Source organism: Lithobates pipiens, unplaced genomic scaffold (genome assembly GCF_037356315.1).
Source record: "Lithobates pipiens isolate NorthernLeopardFrog02 unplaced genomic scaffold, aLitPip1_a1.2 Scaffold_8, whole genome shotgun sequence".
Lineage (NCBI taxonomy): Eukaryota > Metazoa > Chordata > Amphibia > Anura > Ranidae > Lithobates > Lithobates pipiens.
In genome coordinates this window covers 41,944,070-41,953,880 of record NW_027507903.1, presented here as the reverse complement: position 1 = coordinate 41,953,880, position 9,811 = coordinate 41,944,070, and the positions used below count along the sequence as shown (strand labels likewise).

Sequence of the window (9,811 nt, the reverse complement as noted above, 5' to 3'; positions counted from 1 at the left end):
AGAGAGAGAGAGACTATAGATATGTCTGTGTTTTATTTTTTTTAATTTGCATATGTATATATTGTGTGTGTAATATATATATATATATATATATATATATATATATATATATATATATATATATATATATATATATATATATATATATATATATATATATATATATATATATATATATATATATATATATATATATATATATATATATATAAAACATTTTTTTTTTATAATAGAGACTTCTTATATGAGCTCACATGTTTGCATGCCCCTTGTACCCTACAGACACTTTGGGTTTGATTAAAATTTGTGTGGCACAAAGTCTGATGCAGCTGTGCATGTTAGCTTGTTCAATTAAGCTTTGCCAAGCTGATCGGTTTCTATGCAGAGCTGCACCAGATTTTTCACTCTCCAGTTTTAGAAAACCAACCCCTATGTTTTTTTTTTTTTTTGTTTTTTTTTTGTGTGATTTGGCCTAGGTGTTGAGCTGCTCCTTTGCTCTTGGTGTCAGGTTTGCAGGTTAGGTGTGCATTGCATAGCTTGGGAGGGACCATAGCTTCCTAGAATGACAAATGAAGGCTGACTACTGCCATTAGACCAGGTGACTGTGCAGCCCCCTTGCAAACACAACTCTGGGACTGTGTTTGTATTATATTTCTCTTTGAACTATATAGTAAGCAAATCAATCTAGCCCTAGCTCAAAGACTCCGAGCTGTGTGTAAGACCATTCAAGCTTGGGTTAGCAATAAGCTCTCTCTATGGGAATACAATAGGGCCCCAGTGTGACCTGAACAAAGAACTTCCAACTAGTTAAACTGCAGGACACGTCTACTGCCTGGGTGCTTGAATTCGACAAAAAGGCACGAGAAAAAAAAAAAAAGAGAGCACTTTTCTTTAGGCTTGTGAGAAAATACTTAGGCTAAAAGTCTGCTTGGCGTCTTTATTTCAATGGCAATGGGGCAGATATAATTCAATAGGAAACTCGGGGATTTTTTAATGAAAAGATAGTCAGCCTGGCTGCTCTTGTGAATTAATTAATTATTAGGACAAATAAACTTTGAAGTGGGTGCTTAATAAATTGGCGATTTTTTGTAGCTTAAATACACGTCATTGATAAAAATACGTGATGATTGTTTAAGATACAAAAAAGCATTCAGAACATGGAATACACATGAAAGTACCCTTTATAATAAAGTATTCTTCATAAGAAAGTATCCTTAATAATAAAGTATTCTTCATCAAAAAGTATATTCTTCTTAATAAAGTATCCTTTATAATATGGTATTCTGAGAGTATTCTTTATAATAAGGTGTTCTTCATCAGGAAGTATCATTTATAATAAAGCGTTCTTTTTAATAATAATAATAATAATAATAAAAAAAGTATCCTTAAGGTATTCTTTATCAGAAAGTATCCCATATGATAAGGAATTCTTTATAGGAAATGATCCCATATGATAAGGCATTCCTTATCAGAAATGATCCCATATGATAATGAATTCTTAATCAGAAATGATCCCATATGATAAGGTATTCCTTATCAGAAATTACCCCATATGATAAGGTATTCTTTATCAGAAAGTATCCCATATAATAAGGAATTCTTTATCAGAAAGTATCCCATATGATAAGCCATTCCTTACCAGAAATCATCACATATGATAAGGTATTCTTTATCAGGAAGTATCCCATATGATAAGGAAGTCTTTATCAGAAAGTACCCCATATAATAAGGAATTCTTCATAAGAAAGTATCCCATATGATAAGGCATTCCTTCTCAGAAATTGTTCTATATGATAAGGCATTCCTTATCAGAAATTATCCCATATGATAAGGAAGTCTTTATCAGAAAGTACCCCATATGATAAGGAATTCTTCATAAGAAAGTATCCCATATATTAAAGAATTCTTTATCAGAAATGATCCCATATGATAAGGCATTCCTTCTCAGAAATGGTCCCATATGATAAGGCATTCCTTATGAGAAATTATCCCATTATAAGGTATTCTTTATCAGAAAGTATCCCATGTAATAAGGTAATCTTTATTAGAAAGTATCCCATATCATAAGGTAATCTTCATCAGAAAGCATCCTTTATAATAAGCATTCTTCATCAGAAAGTATTTGTATATTAGGGTATTAAGATCATTTTGGACACATGGCTTTTGCTAATCTTGTGATACAAATAATGTACACTCCTATAAATATACCTACCACCACGGTTTGCAGCCTCAATTCTCAAGTACAGGTCATATTTTCAGGATTTCCTTCACCTTGCACAGGTGCTTTATATAAAAGTCCATGGTTTAGTATTCTCAAAGCATGGCCTATTGGCGGTATCGGGGGATGAGGTTGGGGAACACTGCTCTAGACTGTTGGGCTGATTTTAATTCAGAAGTCCATCCAGTCAAATATGACCGTGATGCATTTTTATAAGACTGGGCCAAGATCATATTCAACTCTCCAATGATGGAATGGAATTTGGCAATAATTTCGTTATTTTCTTAAAATAGCCCAAAAAAAATAATTTCAAATGGAATGGTCTGAGGTGTTGGTGGTATATTTATGGTCTAGTTTTAAAAAAGAGAAACACGAACACATGGTAAAATAAAATAAAATAAACCAGCATCCTTGTCTTAAGACGTATGTGTGTGGAATAAACGTTAAACCTAAAAACATAAATGTAGAATATTGCAGTTTACCAATCCTACATGGCGGCTGCATTGGTTTTATTTATTTATTTATTCATTTATTTATTCACTTGGTGATGAGCACACCCCCTGTCTTTTTAGGGTGTCTCCATTCTGGAGGGAGGAGCAATGGAGTCCTTGGACAGCAGCATTGTGAGGATAGAAGCAGCTCCATGTTATCCTATGTGTCCATGCACATTAGGACAAGAGACAGATTTTAAGTTCAGCGTTTGGAGTTTTTATTGGAGCTTCTGGCAGAAATTTTTTTTTTTAAGCCAGTGTGTATGGAGCCTAGGTGTACTATGGACCCCACTAGCTGAGCTCCATTACAGTAACACTTTTTCGGATATATGACTATTTCTGGCATCACCCCAGTTTCATCATGTCACCAGTATTTTCCCTGTTAAATCCTAAAACAAAAGAAAAATAATATTATATTGCAGCTTACCAGTTCTCAGAAGTGGTGGTTGCATTACATTTTTCGTTTTTTTTTTCTTCACCTGGTGATCCTGCCAGTAAGTCTGTTCTTTCCCAAACTGTCCAGCAAAAGTGACAGTTGGAAGGTGGAGACAAAACATTTTTAACACTGGCAGGGGAGCTTTTATTCATGTATGCAGAACTCTTATTTCGGTCATAACCTTTTGTTTTAAAATTATTACATGAATGACTAAAAGTTGATCACAGTAAGCACCCCTGCCACTAAAATGGTTTGTCCCGAACTGACACTTTTGCTGAACAGCTTGGTCTGTAAACGGAAGTTGCGAAATAACAGACTGGATCACCTGGTGAAAAAGGAAAATAAGCTTCAAATAGAAAACAAATGCATCCACCACATATGAGCATTGGTAAACTATATATATATATATATATATATATATATATATATATATATATATATATATATATATATATATATATATATATATATATACAGGCATACCCCACTTTTAAGTACACAATGGGGTTTATTTACTAAAGCTAGAAAGTGCAAAATCAGGCTCACTTCTGCAAAACCAATGAGCTTCCAGGTTTTATTACCAAAGCTTAATTGAACAAGGTGGGGTTAGAAGCTCATTGGTTTCTATGCAGAAGTGAGGCTGATTTTGCACTTTCTAGCTTTAGTAAATAAACCCCATTGTGTACTTAAAAGTGGAATATGCCTGTATATATATATATATATATATATATATATATATATATATATATATATATATATATATATATATATATATATATATATATATATATATATATATATATATATATATAGTTTTTTTTAAATATGTATATATATATATATATATATATATATATATATATATATCTTTTTGGTTTTGGGTTTAACGAAGGAACTAATATTCATGGGATGACTACAGAAATGGGCAGTATTATTAAATGGTGGGATGTGCTATTGTCCCCCTCCCCCCTTGCCATAGAACAGCAATTTGTTTCTATGGTCTGGGTGGGGTGGAAGGCTTTGCATGGGTTAATGGGATTGCTGGTGAACTTGGCTCACTGTCTGTCCGTCTGCAGTTTGATGGATTGCGCATCCCGCTGCTAAGTTCAGCAGACGGGGACCTCCCCCGCTGCTCCTGCCGGGCTGGCTGAGCCTGAGAAGCTCATGGCTTTGCCCCGGCTCCCCGCCCGCCAGCTCTTGGCTGTCTGCAATGTAAAAGAAGGGGATTTCTTTCTTTTTTTTTTTCTTCCCTTTTTTCCCCCCCTAATTCATCAAAGAAAGTTCTAAATTGCTATGAATTCTGCACCCTGATCCCCCGCAGAACGGCCCCTTTTAACTGGAAGGGATTCTATAGACTTCCCTATAATGGGATAATTCAAAGGTGCTATGTATAGGGCCATTGCCTAGCTAACAGGATAGCATTAAAGTCTTTGTGGTTTGTTAATCTGAGTTAATTTTCAGCATTTGGACAGCGGCTTGTAAACTGAAAAGAGATCAAGGAATTACTGGGGGGCTAGCAAAGGGGGGAAAGGAAGCCTTGTCCACACAATGAAATCCTGCTGTATACAAAACGTTATCTTTCAAGGGGGATTGCAAAACATAAAAACAGGATTTGCAAGACGATAAACTGGAGCAATCGCCCTCCCTTATGTATGTTTATGGAAGGATCTTCTTACTGTAGTCTTCATCACCAGTTCTTATACCCATCTATTGTCAAGCTTGTTGTTTTACTGCAATGCCCTGGGATCTCTTTATTCAGTTCTGAATTTTCAGGGTGGTTATGAAATAAAATTGTACTCCATCTGGATGCTGAACCTCATTTTTTTCCCCCTGACAATTTGGATATTTAACGGTTATAATGATGATGCAAGGATAGGCACCCAAATGATGCAGGATATGTACAATAGAAAATCCCACAGCCAATTTAGGAGGAAGTATGTCACTTGATGCTAGCAATTAAGCCTCCTGAGATCTAGTAATTACACACGCCAACTTGTAGGAGAAAATCAAAGGTGTGCATGTGCCAATGAGAGAAGGCTATTCTTAAAAAAATGAAAAATCTGTGCTTTGCTCTCATTTCTTTTGCATGGTCTATAGATATAGATCCATATACAGATACATATATGTTGGTGCACTTGTATATTTGACATATATATATATATATATATATATATATATATATATATATATATATATGTGTATATATATATATATATATATATATATATATATATATATATATATATATATATATATATATATATATATATATATATATATATATATATATATATACTATATATTGATATATATTTATAGTATGCTGATGAGTGAAGGCTAGATTCTTGGAAAAAAACTGAAAAATCTGAGCTTTGTGTGGCTGGTCCATAGAGATAGATGCATGCACAAATAGATGTTAGTGCATTGTATGATTGATGTATTTATATTTATGTGTTAATAAGCCTATGGGTGAAAGATAGATGCTTAAAAGACTGCTTTGTTCTAATTTGTGTGGCTGGTCCACACAGCTAGATTCATGCACTCATAGATGTTATGTGTTGCACTTGATTTATGTATTTATATATGTATGTGTTAGTATGCCAGCGAAAGAAGGCTAGATGCTTAGAAGACTAAAGAAAATCTGTGCTTTGTTCTAATTTTTCTGGCTGGTCCATAGAACTAGATTCATGCAGAAGCAGATGTTAGTCCCCTTGATTGATGTATGTATATTTATGTGTTAGTATGCCAACGAGAGAAGGCTAGATGCTAAAAATCTCTTCTTTGTTCTAATTTGTATGGCTGGTCCATTAGGCTAGGTTCATGCACAAACAGGTCCATATATATTGGTATACTTGTATGATTTCTGTATTTAAATGTCTATCTTAGGATGCCTATAATAAAAGGCTTAAAAGGCTACAAAAAAAAAAAAAAAAGCAGTGCTTTGCTGTCATTTCTCTGGCAGGTCTATATAGATAGAACCATACACAAACAGATCAATATATATTAGTACACTTGTATGATTTCTTTATTTATATGTTTATCTTAGGATGCCTATAATAGGCTTAAAAGACTACAAAAAAAAAAAAAAAAAAAAATCAGTGCTTTGCTGTCATTTCTCTGGCAGGTCTAAAAAGATAGATCCACACACAAACAGATTCATATATTTTAGTGCACTTGCATGATTTATGCATTTATGTTTATGTCTTTAGGATGCCTGTAAGAAAAGGCTGGATGCTTGAAAGACTATAATTTCTCAGGCAGGTCTATATAGATAGGTCCATACACAAACAGATACATATATGTTAGGAGGGCACTTGCATGCTTTCTGTATTTATATTCATGTGTTTGTTGGAAACATTGATACATTGTAGAGTAGAAAACATTTAATTGAGATGCCTTTGGAGTGTTAATTATAGATTGAGGTTGTGTAGAATGGGATCTGCCGTCATCACCCCCCTCCACCCCTTTTCTCTCCTCTTCTTCTCTTTCTCTTTTATTCCCTCTCTTTCCATCTTCTCCACTTTCCCACCCTTTCATTGCCTCCCCCCCCCCCTTTTCTTTGCTTTCCACCCCCTCTTCTCTTTCCTCCACCTCTGCTCTGCAATGGTTGGAGTGTGTAAGATGCTGTGGCGGTGACGTCACTGCGGACTCAGCCTGCTGCCACCGACAGCTCCTGGAATAGAAGCAGAAGCCTTAGAAAAGCAGTGAGGACGCCAGGAGCCCGGGCCAGGTGCCATGGCACAGGGGAGCCACTCATAGCCGGGAAGCCCACCGTGCAACCAAGGGATCGCCCATGGCCGGAGAAGCCTGTCTGCCCCTTTTTTTTATATGCTTGCAGCAAGAAATCCCTCTGTGGCTCCTATTCATCCATGGCTGAGCTGGAGAAGCACGCTGCCTTGTAAGTGTTTGTGGGATCCAGCCTTCTGCTGCCAGACCTTATAGGCCGATCGGCTGCCACATGGGCACAGGGATCACCCAGAGACAATGGCACCACAGTCATAGGCCACAGGACTAGTCAGGGGGGCACACTTGGCAAGGAAAGGAGCACTTTCTTCTTTTTTTTTTTTTTTTGCAACCCCCCCCCCCCCCCCCACAGGAGGATTATGGCGATGGATCAGGAGGAGTGGATTTTGTATATCTTTTATATTGTATGGAAACATGGAAGCTGATCTGTTACAGTCTGACCAGGTGATCTGATGAAGATTAATAACAAGGCTATGGCCAATAGTGGCGCCATCTCACCCCCAAAGTGTCTACGCATCAGATGAGAAATGTGCTGTGGGGGTTAAAGGCCTCACACCTCCGAGCCTGGCATTGTATTGGCATATATTGGGGGGGCTGAATCACACAGTGTGGGTGCAGCCTTGTCCTAGGGGCCTTCTCCTAGGGATTATTCAGCTGGGGGAAAGTTCAGCGAATATACAAGATTTAATATAATCTAGGCTAACTACTATTTGTAGGGTGATCAGTATTCTTCTGTCTGTCAAATGTCATGCTACATTAGGTGTATGAGCTTTTATTCCATATATATATATATATGTGTATATATATATATATATATATATATATATATATTTATCTATCTATCTATCTATCTATCTATCTATCTATCTATATATATATATATATATATATATATATATATATATATATATTCATGCGTAAATTGCGCAAATTGTAAGAAATTAAATATACACACCTATTGGGTAGGTAGAATGCACATATCTGTCTATCTGTCTATCTATCTATCTATCTATCTATCTATCTATCTATCTATCTATCTATCTATCTATCTATCTATCTATCTATCTATCTATCTATCTATCTATCTATATATCTATCCACACACACATTCAAGTGCAAGGTGTAAGAATTATAACATGCACACTCTGAGCAATCATTTGTACACTGGGTAGGTACAATACACTATACATATACATTCAATTCACACTTAATATGCACACTTCAGCAATCATTGTACACCGTATAGATGTAATGTATGCACACACACCTATATGAATGCCCATCTATCTATCTATCTATCTATCTATCTATCTATCTATCTATCTATCTATCTATCTATCTATCTATCTATCTATCTATACACACACACATTCATGTACAAGAATACTCAAAGTGTAAGAATTATAATATGCACACTCCGAGCAACTATTTGTACATTGGGTAGGTACAAAATGCATATATATATATATATATATATATATATATATATATATATATATATATAAAACAATGCATTTTCATTTGTCATATGTAAAGTGTAGGAATAATAATATAATACATGCACACGTCAGCAAGCATTTGCACACTAGATAGATGCAATGCACTATATATATATATATATATATATATATATATATATATATACACATCCATGCCCATGTGTATGGTGTAAGAATTGGAATATGCACCCAAGTGTACATACCTCTGTTCACAGACACACGTACAGTGTCAGGTCAGTTAGGCCTTCGTGCATGACAGAGAGCTGGACTCAGAATGAAATAAAAATGACATCTGATATATACCAGGGTGTTTTATTTTTCTCTATGTTTTAAATATCAACCATAATATAACATAAATATAATTCTAATATTATCAATTCATACATTTCTGTGCACCCTGAACTATTAGAAAAAGTAATATAATAGAAACACACAACCCAGCCCACCAATATGTAAAGAGCAAGCAGCTTTATATTTAATGTATACACAGACAGATACATTTCCCAGATATAGGATATGTTAGGTATAAGAGAAAGATAGCCCAGGTTGTGTCTTTTTTATTTAATATTTCTAATATTTGCTTAAAATACAGATGGAAAGAATGAATGAATATGGAGGGTAAAAGCATTCCCCGTGCACCAGAGGCCAAAAATAAAAATAGTTGTTACAGGCTGGCTAAAAATAGCTGGACCCAATTAAACACTCGTGACGTCACACATTAGTGAAAGAATCCATCCCACACTGGCAGTATACGTGGGTATGGCCTACAAGGGGTGCAGCCCTGGCACACTCAGGGGTTTCATTCTTGCTCAGGAACTCAGGATTGGTTCAGTTGGCTTTGATGGGGCCACAGATCGTGGTTTTGTATTGAGATCTCATACCTTCAAGATAGGGGGCCTTATCCTCCAAACTGCTCTCATCACCACTAGTATATCAATCCCGACTCTCATATTTTTTGAAGGTACCGGAGCCAAAATGGGGAAACTGTTTTGTTGTTGCCATGCACACAGTTATTTATTGTGTGTTTATGTTAACATTATATATATATATATATATATATATATATATATATATACACACATATTATGTGTGTGTGTGTGTGTGTGTGTGTGTGTGTGTATATATATATATATATATATATATATATATATATACTCTCACTATTTTTAATTATATTCAGTATAATAAGTAACTTCAAATTAGGGTATGCGACCTGGTATTTAATAATTGTATCTAAGGTGATCTATTTTGTGGATTTATGGTGGTTTCTCTTTTATTATTATTATTAGTAGTATTATTATTATTAATAATAATAATAATAATAATAATAATAATAATAATAATATATATATTTTTTCTTTTTGAAGTGTGGCAACAGTTGTTGTATATGTGCTTAATGGGTGTTTGCTGAACTCCCTACTAA

At 34.9% G+C, this 9,811-nt stretch overlaps 1 long non-coding RNA gene across 5 annotated transcripts in view; it reads left to right on the top strand.

Annotated features, from left to right (window-relative positions):
• Window positions 1-9,811, top strand: part of LOC143963318 (uncharacterized) — a 159,163-nt gene that overhangs the window by 6,900 nt on the left and 142,452 nt on the right. Inside the window, exon 1 of one of the 5 annotated variants that reach the window (XR_013270938.1) lies at window positions 6,849-7,043. The exons of 2 other annotated variants lie outside the window; for them this stretch is intronic. This is a non-coding gene — a long non-coding RNA (uncharacterized LOC143963318). Of the gene's footprint in view, window positions 1-6,848; window positions 7,044-9,811 lie in introns of those variants that run through there. 2 more of the 5 variants (XR_013270941.1, XR_013270942.1) reach the window with 2 other exon arrangements.